Below are 11,290 nucleotides of genomic sequence, written 5' to 3' on the forward strand. Positions count from 1 at the left end.
AGAACTTCCAGTCCAATGCTTAATAGAAATACAGGAAAAGGACACACTTGCTTTGTTTCTGGTCTTACAGAGAAAGTCTGTTACCATTATGATGTTAGCGATAGGGTTTTTTGGTAGATGCCCTTTGTTTGGTTTGAGGAAGTTCTCGTCATCCCTCATTTGCAGAGAAGTGTTTTTTGTTTCATTTTAAAGAGAATCTACATTAAATCACACCTGCAATGAAGTATCACCCCACACCCATCAGAATGGCCATCATCAAAAAATCTACAAATGATCAATGCTGGAGAGGGTATGGAGAAAAAGGAATCTCCTACATTGTCGGCGGGAATGTAAACTGGAGCAGTCACTATGGAGAACAGTATGGAAGAGGTTCCTTAAAAAACTAAAAATGGGACTACCCTGGTGGTCCAGTGGTTAAGAATCCGCCTGCCAGTGCAGGGGACATGGATTTGATCCTCGGCCCTGGAAGATTTCACACGACATGGAGTAAATAAGCCTATGCACCACAACTCCTGAAGCCTGCATGCTCCAGAGCTCAGGCCCCACCGCAAGGAAAGCCACTGAAGTGAGATGCCACACACCACAACAAAAAGTAGACCCACTCGCCGTAAATAAAGCCCCAGTGCAACAATGTGCATCCACAAAAATAAATAAGCAAATTAATTTAAAAAGCTAGAATAGAGTTACTGTATAATTCTGCAATCCCACTCCTGGGGCATCGATCCAAAGAAAACCATAATTCAAAAAGATACATGCACCCCAATGTTAATTTTAGCAGGTGTAAATCACACCTGCAATGAAGTATCACACCTTCATTTGATATTTACAACATCCAAGACATAGAAGCATCCTAAATGCCTATCGACAGAGAAAAGTATAAAGAAAATGTGGTACACACACACACACACAATGGAATATTATTCAGCCATAAAAAAGAATGAAATAATACCATTTGCAGCAACATAGATTGCTGCAACAGGACCTAGAGATTATCATAGTAAGTGAAGTAGGCCAGCCAGGAAAAGGCAAATACATATTAAATCACTTATATATGGAATTTAAAAAATGATACAAATGAACTTACCTACAAAATAGAAACAGACACAAACAGAAAAAAAAATTTATGGTCACCAAAGAGGAAGTTGGTGGTGGTGGTTTGGTCACTAAGTTGTGTCTGACTCTTGAGACCCCATGGACTTTAGCCTGTGAGGCTCCTCTGTCCATGGGATTCTCTGGGCAAGAATACCAGAGTGAGTAGTCATTTCCTTCTTCAGGGGATCTTCCCGACCCAGGGATCGAACCTGGGTCTTCTGCATTGCAGGCAGATTCTTTATGAACTGAGATATGAGGGAAGCCCAAGGGGAGGCATAAAGTAAGAGTTTGGGATTAACATATACATACTATTACATATGAAATAGATAACCAATAATGACCTACTGTATAGCAAAGGAAACTACACCCAATATTTTGTAATAACCTATAAGGGAAGATAATCTGAAAAAAAGATATATAACTGAATCACTTTGCTGTACACCAGAAACTAACACAGCATTGTAAACCAACTATACTTCAAAAAATTAATTAATTAAAAATTAAGAGAATCAGTCTTAATTTATTTTTATTTTTAAATATATATTCTTTTTCAAGTTCTTTTCCATAATGGCTTGTTAGAAGATATTGAATACAGTTCCCTGTACTGTACAGTAAGAGCTTGTTGTTTATCTATTTTACATATAGTAGCTTGCATTTGCTAATCCCAAACTCCTAATTTTTCCCTCCTCAGATTTCCCCTCTGGTAACCATGAGTTTGTTTTCTATGTCTGTGAGTCTGTTTCTGTTTTGCAAATAAACTCATTTGTATCACATTTTGCATTCTACGTGTAAGTGATATATATTTGTCTGTCTCTGTCTGACTTACTTCAAGCTTAGCATAATAATCTCTAAGTCTACCCAGGTTGCTGCAAATGGCATTATTTCATTATTTTTTTTAATGGCTGAATAATATTCCATTGTGTATACATATCATTTCTTTATCCATTCACTTGCCTATGGACATTTAGGTTGTCTCTTTGTCTTAACTATTGTAAAAAATGCTGCTATGAACATTGGGGTGCATATATCTTTAAAAAATTTTTTTTAATTTTATTTTTTCCAATTTGTTATTATTCTACTTTTCTTTTTTAAAAAGTATGTATTTTTGGTTGTGCTGGGTCTTTGTTGCTGCACATGGGCTTTCTCTAGTTGTGGCCAGCAAGGGGTTACTCTTCATGTTAGAGCACAGGCTTCTCATTGCCGTGGCGTCTCTTGCTGTGGAGCACAGGCTCTAGAGAGGGTGGGCTTCAGTGACTGTGGTGCACGGACTTAGTTGATCCCTGACTGTGGAATCTTCCTGGGCCAGGGAGTGGACCCCACTGGCAGGCAGATTTTTAACCACTGGACCCCCAGGGAAGTCCTGCATGTATCTTTTTGAATTACAGTTTTCTCTGGATATGTGCCTAGGTATTACAAGATCATATGGTAACTGTATGTTAGGTTTCCTTCGGCCAGGCCGTGCAGCTTGCTGGACTCAGCTCCCGACCAGGGACTGAACCAGGCCAGACAGTCCTAACTGCTGGATGGCCAGGGAATTCCCTGTTTATTTTAGTTTCTCAAGGAACCTCCATACTGTTTTCTATCGTGGCGGCACCAGCTTACATTCGCCCTCCCTCCCACTCCCCAGCAGTGTGTAAGACAGTTCTCTTTTCTCACATCTGCAGAGAAGTTTTGTTTTTGAACAATCACTAATGGATGTTGGATTTTGTCAGATGCTCTTTTGGCATCTAATGAGACATCACCCCAGTTGTGGTGAATCTCACTGATTGATTTTGGAGTGTTGAATCAACTTTACTTTTCCTGGGATAAATTCTACATGGTTATGAGCTGGGAGGAGGACAAAAGCCTACTCTCTAGGCTGCGCCCCTTATGCTGAATTGAGGAGTGTGTACTGGGTAAAGAGAAGTGGCGATGGTGGGAGACTCACGTGCAAGAGAGATTCTGGGGTTAACATCTGGGCTCATCCATTCTCCGTTTCCTACCTGCCCTCAGCCATGGGTCTTTACCCATTAGGGAGTCTCCATTCTCTGTTAAGGTAAGAACCTCCCCTTGGGTCATGGAACTCTGGTCCTCAGGGCAGAGGAAAGGACCTCTTGTTTCTGAATGTGACCAGGATCCAGCACCTCTGTGTAACGCCCTCTCTCACACACTTCTGTTGTTTGCAAGGGGCTTTTTCCTGGCTGCAGTCCCTGCAGAGAGGAGGGCATAACTAGAAAGTTCTCCTTAGCCTCACCCCCTGCTGGAGATGCCTGGTCCTGGCCTTATCTGCTCTCTGCCTTCCCCACCAGGTTCCAGGATCCTTCTGAGTCCCTGGGGGTTTCCCACCGCTGCTGCTGCTGCTGCTGCTGCTAAGTCGCTTCAGTCGCGTCCAACTCTGTGCGACCCCATAGACGGCAGCCCACCAGGCTCCCCCGTCCCTGGGATTCTCCAGGCAAGAACACTGGAGTGGGTTGCCATTTCCTTCTCCAGTGCAGGAAAGTGAAAAGTGAAAGTGAAGTCGCTCAGTTGTGTCCAACTCTTAGCGACCCCATGGACTGCAGCCCCACCAGGCTCCTCCGTCCATGGGATTTTCCAGGCAAGAGTACTGGAATGGGGTGCCATTGCCTTTTTGGAGGGTTTCCCACAGCTCTTGTTATTTTCTTGCTCTACAACAATTTCACTTCCATGTCTCACTTCCATGATATCTCCACGGTCAAGTTTGGCTGATAGATCCTGTAACCCACATTAATTCTGCTTTGTCTGAAATCAGGGTTAGCAGAATTTCAGGAGCTGGAAGTCTACTTGTGACAGAGAACTTGACTGCAATATTAGATGCATAAAGATAATAGAGCAATATCTTCCAAGTATTGGTGTACTGCAGTCCATGGGATTGCAAAGAGTTGGGCACAGCATACTGACTGAACAATAATAACAAATCTTCCAAGCATTGAAGAGAAAGAAATTTGGACTTGAATGCTATACTTAAATTATCATTTACAATACTGAAGTCTCCCACATGGGAGGCCTTTAATCCTAAATGCCGTGTGTGCCAAGGTTATCATTTCAATCTTTGATAACATTTGACTTTATTTTAAGAAATCAAAGTAAAAGTAATCCAAAACTGCAGATTAGTTTGCTACTTTGAGGGGAGGTTGAGGAGGAGGGAGAGATTATTAATCTTTTGTGGTAAAATTATATTTTTCCTGGTAAAACTCCCAGAGGGGTATTGACTTTAAAGTAAAGCCTCCACTGTCTCAGCCTTTTCAGTTTCATTCCCCAAAGGTAGCCACTGCTAATAGGCTTCTGTGTCTGCTTCTAGAATGTTCTATAGATATTTAAAATATGTATGTGCTTATACATGGCATGTGAGTGTGTGTGCTTTGTATAAATTGCATTATGCTGTATATAATGTTTTACAGGGCTTCCCTTGTAGCTCAGTTGGTAAAGAACCTGTCTACAATGCAGGAGACTCAGGCTTGATTTCTGGTTTGGGAAGATCCCCTGGAGGAGGAAATGGCAACCCATTCCAGGATTCTTGCCTGGAGAATCCCATGGACAGAAGAGCCTGGTGGGCTACAGTCCATGGGGTTGCAAGAGTCGGACACGACTTAGCGAGTCCACCAACGTTTTATAATTAGTTCTTTCCTTTCAGCAACATCTTTTTCTTTTTTAAACTATCTTTTTTAAAAAAAATTATTTATTTGACTGTGTTGGGTCTTAGCAGCAGCAAACTGGATCTTTCCTTGCAGTGCACAGAGTCTCTAGTTGTGCTCTGGGCTCCAGACCTCAAGGCCTTCAGCAGGCACAGCAGGTGCTGCGTTGCTTCGAGGCAAGTGGGACCTTAGTTTCCGGACCAGGGATCAAACCCCCATCCTCTGAGCTGCAAGCTGGATTCTCAACCACAGGAGCACCAGGGAAGCCCCAACGTAGCTTTATCGTTACATATAGACCTCCCTTCTTAGGCTTAAAGGCTGCATAAAACACTATTATCTAGATGTGCCACACTATGGCAAAAATCTGTTCAGGACATTTGGCCCGTTTATAGTCTTTTTGGTTGCTGCAAATGAGGCTGAAATGAACACTCTTGTGCAGGTATCTTTCTGTTTTCCTAAGAATGCATCTGAAAAGTAAAGTAGAAAAGTTGAGTCAGAGCAAGTGTACAGTTTAGATGTTGACTGATAGTGCCAAATTGCCATCCCACGGCACAGAGCCAATCTACACTTATTTTTTCACACATTGTCTGGCACTGGCTTTATCCATCCTTTTAAAATTTAACTAGTCTGTCTGATTGATAAAGATGAGGTTGAATTATTTTACTTTGAATTTTGTGCTTCTTATTTTTACTGTCATTTTGTAGAACTTTGTCTCGTGGAAGCTTACCACCCATCCCAGCCCTCTGCCCTCCCCCTCTCACCAAAAATCACAAGTATAAAAAGAATTAACTGAATAACCATTAAATATTTATGTAGTCATGTAACTTAACCCGTCTTTACTTTTACCATACTATCCTAAACAAATTTGAAAGTCATTATTTGAAACTAACAAAAGTCTGAATGCTCACTCTTTAAAAATTTTTAATCTTGTTAAGTAGAAAGTGCAACCTTTCTAGAATAGAGGGTTAAAAATGTTCAATGCTTTTCAACTCTATGAATCTACCGTCTAAAGAAAACCAAAAGAAGTAGGCTAAATTCTTTTCTTTAAAAATACTTACACTGAAAGCTTTTAAGGGAAAGAGAATATTTATTATTATAGATTTTACAGGTTCTGTGCAGAAACTCAATGACCAAATTTATATACATTTTTCAAAAAGAAGGCATTTAGGAATAAACCTAACAAGAGGGTAAAACAATAACACTTCAATGAAGACTATAAAAGTAGACTTAAATAAAATGGTATACTATATTTCTCAAGAATGTAAACTCCAAGAGAGCAAGTAATTTGTTAATTGCTATATCTCCAGTGCCAAGAACAGGGCTGGCACAGACATGCTAAGTAAATACATGTTAAATGGATGAATGTGCATGGATGGAAAGATTTACTCTCATAAGATGCCAACTGTCACCAAATTTATGCATAAATTGAATATAATATTAATAAAATTATATTGTCTTTCTCATGGAACTAGACACTCAAAAATTCACAAGAGACCACAACATTAAGAATGTTGAGGATTCTTTTGAAAAAGAAGAATAAGAAAGGAGAATTTATCTTATAAGAAATCAAAACATATTAGAAAGTTATGGCAACTGTAATGATTAGGTATTGACATAGAAACAGATAAAAAGACTAGTAGATCAATAGAGCAGAATAATTAGAAACACACACATTTATCGTAAATGATAAAAGTAGCACTCAGTTCAGTGGAAAAATAACAGATTATTCAGTTAAAGGCATTGGGACAACTGGCTTTCCATTTGGAAAGAAATGAAAGTAGCTCTCTCCCTTACACTATTCACTCACAAAAATTCCAGATGATTTAGCAACCCAAGCTCCAATATTTTCGTCACCTGATGCGAAAACTGACTCATTGGAAAAGACTCTGATGCTGGGAAAGATTGAGGGCAGGAGAAGAGGGCGACAGAGGATGCGATGATTGGATAGCATCACCGACTTAATGGACATGAGTTTGAGCAAACTCCAGGAGATAGTGAAGGACAGGGAAGCCTGGCGTGGTGCAGTCCATGGGGTCACGAAGAGTCAGACACAACTTAGAGACTGAACAACAACGACAAAGCTTTCAGAAAAATATACAGGAGGATATATAAATTTATGATTTTTGTAAAAGGGTAGATCCTCTTAAGTCTGAAAAGAAAAATCCATAGAGGAAAAGATTGATAAATCAGACCACCTCAAAATTGAGACCCTACAAAAAATTAGTGAAAAGTGACAAGACTGTAAAAAAATATTAGCCACACACAAGACAGGTGACAGATTACTGTTTATCCAGAACATATAATAACTTTGCACTTCAATAAAAAAGAGTGATTATCAGTAGGAAAATGGAGAAAACCAAACAGGAAATTTACAGAACTGAATACGACTAAAATGATGCACAAACTATTAACCAAAGAAGTAAAACCTGAACCAATAATGTGATTCTAATCTTCGCCTACAAGAATTTTACTTTTTTGGAAATATCTATTAAACATTTAAAATGCATAAAACCTATGCCCTACTTCTCAGTCTTTACTCTGGAGTATACATGCGTGCACACAAAGAGGCTCTTGCCACACTGTCCTTAACAGTGAAAAATGGGAAAGTGTCAGCCTCCAACAATGAAGAGTTGCCTAGTGGTGGTATATCATCTAAAGAATACCGTGTGTGCATGCTCAGTCGCTCAGGAATATCTGATTCTGCAATCCCATGGACTGTAGCCTGGCAGGCTCCTCTGTGCATGGGATTTTCCAGGCAAGAATACTGGGGCAGGTTGCCATTTCCTACTCCAGGGGATCTTCCTAAATCAGGGATCAAACCTGTGTCTCTCAGGTCTAAAGTGAGACAGTTTTGTAAGTAACACATGATTACAGATCTGCAGAGGGATTGTTGAGTGAGAGAAGCACGCTGCTGAGCAGTACGTATAATGTGATATCATTTATGGAAAAATAAACAAGCAAGAATATTTCCCACAGATCTACCCACATAAATGAATGTAAGGTAAAAAGATTTGGAAGGACAAACACAGAAATGACAACAGTATTTATGTTTCAAGAGTGGGGGGAAGGGACTATAATCGAAAATGATGCAATAATCTAATCCAGAAACTGACCTGCAACATTTTAATTTTATTCAAAATATATCCAGTATGAATTACTTGCATACTTCTATATTAATTTTTAAAACTTGAAGGAGAGAGAAAGCAAAGACTTTGGACTGGGTGCAGTTCGGGTGTTTGAGGAGTCACTGTCCTTACCCCTTCCCCAGCTTCCATAACCTCCTTCACTCCAGCCACACACGCACTGTAATCCCAACTGAACTGTTTCCTAAATAGCATTAAGAAAGAATAAACTGTTTTGCAAGCAGTAGCAAAGAGAGCCCGTTACCCCACAGACAGATAAACTTTTTTGCAAGCAGTAGCAAAGAGAGCCCGTTACCCCACAGACAGTTTGACTTCACCTTAGGAGTGGGGATGTTTGTGAAGGTAAAGTGGGGAGGAGGGCAGTGTGTGTGGGTGGAGGGCGTCTCCCGCAAAGGACTGTAGTCTTAAAATGTAGCAGTCTCAGCAGCGCCCTCCAGAGGCTACCCCAGGATGGGAGTTCAGTTTAGTTCAGTCGCTCAGTGGTGTCCGACTCTTTGCGACCCCATGAATCACAGCACGCCAGGCCTCCCTGTCCATCACCAACCCCGGGAGTTCACTCAGATTCGCGTCCATCGAGCCGGTGATGCCATCCAGCCATCTCATTCTCTGTCGTCCCCTTCTCCTCCTGCCCCTGAACCCGTCCAGCATCAAAGTCTTTTCCAATGAGTCAACTCTTCGCATGAGGTGGCCAAAGTACTGGAGTTTCAGCTTCAGCATCATTCCTTCCAAAGAAATCCCAGGGCTGATCTCCTTCAGAATGGACTGGTTGGATCTCCTTGCAGTCCAAGGGACCCTCAAGAGTCTTCTCCAACACCACAGTTCAGAAGCATCAATTCTTCGGCGCTCAGCCTTCTTCACAGTCCAACTCTCACATCCATACATGACCACTGGAAAAACCATAGCCTTGACTAGACGGACCTTAGCTAGGGGTAATTTGCGCCATGAGGTTTGTCAGAAATCTCTCTTCTGGCAGACACATTCTCCTTCTGGTTACTCTGCACGCTGAGAAGCCCTCTGAGCCTCACTTACATCTGGGCTTCCCAGGTGGCAACAGGGGTAAAGAACCCGCCTGCCAACACAGGAGATGTAAGAGATGAGGGTTCTATCCCTGGCTCGGGAAGAACTCTTGGAGGAGGGCATGGCAACCCACTCCAGTATTCTTGCCTGGAGAATCCCATGGATAGAGGAACCTGGCGGGTTACAGTCCATAGGGTCACAAAGGGTTGGACATGACTGAAGTAACATTCTGCATGCATTCAGACAAACAGGGCTGAGAAGAGGAATCAACAATGATACAGACTGGTCAGCCTTGCAATGATGTCACTTGGCTCATTGTTAATTAGTTGCAAACATCATAAAGGGCATCTCACATCATCATAGAACATCTCAAACCTCTGCACACAAATGCAGGCCCGCAGCCCCCATCGTGGGCCAAAGGCAGGTGGTTTGGGATGGTCCATCTTGAGAATCGTCCCCCCACCATTCACACAGAGAATTTAAGGCATTTTAGTATCATTCTTTGAAAATGTTTCAGTTTTTCAAAATTCACTGCCTCATCGCCACGTGTGTGTGAGAAATCAGGGCAGGTCTCTTGATGCCTATGAATCACTGCAATGCCTCATGCTTGGCGCTGGGCCTCTGGGCTGGTCCCCGAAGTGCCCACGTGAGCTTTCTAAAATGAACCCTGACCAGGCACTTCAGGGCCTCCACGGCCCCCTGGAGCCTTCAGAACGAGAACTTCTCAGGAGGTCAGCAAGAGTGTTGTGTCCTAGACCTGCTTCATCAGCCTCAGCCTGCCCCAACCTCTCCCCCATGTTGGAACCGTCTGGATGAAGCCCACCAGCGTCAGAGCTTTGCTGTGTCATTCTCAGGCGCCAGAGCATTCTTCCTTCCTGTGCCCAACTTCTAAACATTCTTCAAGACAATCTCAAATACTAATTCCTCAAAAAGGCCTTCTCTGATGCTCCTGAAGAATTCTGCCCAAGGTTGTTGGGGTGCCGTTGGTCCACATCCTCCTGTGCTCATTGAGGTCAGAGGGCACGGTACCTGGCATGTGCAGCGGCTTGGTAACTACTCATTGAACAATCTTGGGTGATGGATCAGGAGTAAACCTTCAGAGGCCATTGGGTAAAGAGCACATGTTTGTAAGTCAAGAGATCTGACCAGTAGATTATTCCGAGCTGTCACGTTGCTGCTATCAGCAAAGTCATTTCCTTCCCAGACCTCCGTCTTCCTCATCTGTGCTAAGAGGAGCTTGTATTAAACGTCTCTCCCCTCTTGGGCTCTGACCATTCCCTTAAAAGAGTCAAAGGACACTAACTGTCAGGGCTAACGAGGGTGATGGGGTGCTTCCACGCACGGCTGGGAGGATGAACACTTTAAAAATGTGGCTACCCAGGTATGCAGCGATTTTACTTTCAGGACTTTTTACCTAAGGAAATAATTGAAGAGATGACTAGAGATTTACATGGATCACGATCCTAGTACTGCTTCTAACAGTGAAAATAGGAAATGCCCCAAGTATCTTAACAAGAGAGGATTAGTGAATAAGACATAGCATCTCATAATATTATGCAGACATAAGAATGAAATAAATCTGTTTATTGACACAGATGTCCAGGCTAAATTAAGTATTAAAAGTCAGATTATAAAATAATATTTAAAGTATGTTTTTTTTTTTTTGATCATACCTTGCATCTTGCAGAATCTTAGTTCCCTGACCAGGGCACGGCAGTGAAAATGCCAAGTGCTAACCGCTGACCATTAGGGATAAGTATGTTCTTATCACTGTTTGAAATACATATTGGACTTCCCTATGGTCCAGTGGTTAAGAATCCACCTGCCAGTGCAGGAGACATGGGCTCCACCCCTGGCTTGGGAAGGTTTCACATGCCAAGGGGCAACAAAGCCCCGAAGCCACGATTACTAAGCCTGAGCTCTAGAGCCTGTGTTCCACAAGTACTAAGCCCACGTGCTGCAGCTACTGAAGGCTGCACGCCTAGAACCCATGCTCTACAACAAGAGAAGCCTCCGCAATGAGAAGCCTGTGCAATGCAACTGGAGAGTAGCCCCTGTTTGCCACACGCAGAGAAAGCCCACAAGCAGCAACAAAGACCCAGCGCAGCCAAAATGAAATAACAAATAAATAAAATACATATTATATCTACATATACAGATCAAATTATGAAATGGGATGATTAGTCAGTGCTAGGAATATGGGAAATTATTTTCCTTCTTGTTTCTTATTTATGTGAAAGATGACAAAGCTGGAAAGAAAAAAATTACCCTAATCTCACCTGTCTGTAAATAGTTTATTTATTTATTCTATAACATTTCATGAATGGAAATACATTACAGGATTTTTTTAAAAAGTATTTTTCAAAAGCCTATAAAATTCTAGAACCTGATTCACAAAGAGCCACT

The sequence above is a fragment of the Oryx dammah genome, unplaced genomic scaffold (assembly GCF_014754425.2).
Source record: "Oryx dammah isolate SB20612 unplaced genomic scaffold, SCBI_Odam_1.1 HiC_scaffold_8, whole genome shotgun sequence".
Taxonomy (NCBI): Eukaryota; Metazoa; Chordata; class Mammalia; order Artiodactyla; family Bovidae; genus Oryx; species Oryx dammah.